Here is a 2,140-nt window from a genome sequence, read left to right as displayed (position 1 = left end):
GAAAGGGAAATGGCTTAATGGTGTAATTCTCACCGACTTAAAAAAAAACTTAGAAACTTAAAAAAACTTTTAAAAAATAAGAAAATGGTACTACTGAAACGTAAAAAGGTAAATTTCGTTGTTAAATAAAAAATTGGCCAAATTTTCTATCAAAAATCCGAACACATGAATCTTTTAAAAATTTAAAAGTCTTACATTCAAAGAATAAACATCCCAATCGAATTGTCAGTATTCAAAGTTTCATATCTCCGTCAAAAATGCATGTTTTTTATTTTATTTCTTGTTGTTTTGCCGCGAAAAAACGTCTGTCATTTTTGAACCACTAGGCGGATTTGACAAAAATCAGATGGAAAAGATGCATATTTTTATCCTCTTGAAAATAAAGTTTGATTATCTACGAATCAATACACTGCAGAAAAAAGTCTAAAGAGAAAAAAATGTTGGTTTTGTAAGTAGAATAAGAATTTACTAAAAAAAAATATAATTTAGGGGAAAAAAAACGTTTTCCATTTTTTAGCATTAAGATTTTTTTTATGAATTGTATTTTTTATGTAAAAATATTGCAATTACTAGATTAAATAATATCATTGATAAATCATTTTCAATTAATTTTTACGAATAATTTTTTTATGAATATGGGTATACTAAAACCAGCACTGGCAGTACTACAGTAAAAAAATTTTTTTCCGAAATAATGTTTTTCAGAAGATCGTTATTTTAGGGGTTTTTTAAGGGGGCTGGGGGGGGAGGTATTTAAACTTTTTTTTTGTACGCCATGACTAAAAATTTACTGGGCGAATCGTTTTGAAATTTGGCACAGTACTTCTTCACATAATTCACCAAGTGTCAATGGGAGCTTTTTTGTTTTTAAAAGCAATTATTAATTTTACAATAAAAAATTAGCTTATTTTTTCCACTTGCTCAATTTTCAATATATTGTAATGAAAATTTAGAAAAATATTTTTCAAATGTTGCATTATTATATGGAAATTGACTGAATAAACTCGCACTATCTGTATCGACAAAAAAAATCCTAAAAACATGCCTATTTTTCACCGAATTAGCCCCCCCCCCCCCCCCCCCCCCCCCCCCCCCCCCCCCCAATGTACACTCTAAGATCGAGTTGGATTTTTAAAGAAATACGGACTTTTGACGGGGATATAAAACTTTTGATATTGACTGATTTTTCTTTTTGCCGGAAACTTTTGCACGCAGCTGTATAAAAAGATTTTTTAAAAAAACCTAAAATTTCGATGTTTTCGAAAAATGGAAATAACCAAGGAAATAATTAATGCCTTTTTAAGGTCTTGGGCTGATTTTTAAGGTAAGCCTTCATATAATAATTTTCTAAACTGTTAAGTTATTATTCGAATTTTTTCTCCAGATTCTTGCCGAGGGTTAAATTTTGTTTTTAAATTGCAAGAGTTCAAACATTTCAAAAGCTTTCAAGGAATTTTAAGACATTTTCTAGGATTACAGAAAAAATATAAATAGAGTTCATAGACTTTCATAAAATTTTATAATACAGTAAAACCTCGATTATCCGAGATAATGTGGGGAGGAGATATCTTAGATAAGCGAAAACTCGGATAATACGGACGAAGTACAAAATTCGGAAGAGTTATGTATTTTTGATATATTTTAAATAGAAAAATAAACATAAATATTTGGCAAATAAAGGTAAACAACTTACGATTGTGGGTTTATCTTCATTAAATTATTAGTAATTGGAAACTACTGCATGCATTCAGAATTAGGCGTAGCAGCTTCATCTGTTTTATTAGTGATTCTCCGTATTATCCGAGCATGCACCTCGATTAATGCGGAGTGCTTGGATAAGTCCCGTTGCCTCGGATAACGCGGAGCCTCGGATAACGCGGAGCCTCGGATAACGCGGAGCCTCGGATAATCGAAGGCCGGATAATCGAGGTTCTACTGTTATTTAATTCTTCTTAATTCTTTGAAATTCTCCTAAATTTTTAGGACTTCGTAGCCCTGGGCTATCCGTCTGTCCAGCGTACTTTTTTCCAAAGCTGGTAGTCAAGAGTAATGAAGGGAGGGTAAGTAAGGGGAAATGAGCAGAGGCGAAGCAGGGGAATTGAGGAAAAATTAAGAGAGAGTAAGTGGGGAAAATGAGGAA

The sequence above is a fragment of the Belonocnema kinseyi genome, chromosome 2, assembly GCF_010883055.1.
Source record: "Belonocnema kinseyi isolate 2016_QV_RU_SX_M_011 chromosome 2, B_treatae_v1, whole genome shotgun sequence".
NCBI lineage: Eukaryota > Metazoa > Arthropoda > Insecta > Hymenoptera > Cynipidae > Belonocnema > Belonocnema kinseyi.
The sequence above is the reverse complement of the archived record's forward strand: the minus strand, read 5'-3'. Positions refer to the sequence as shown.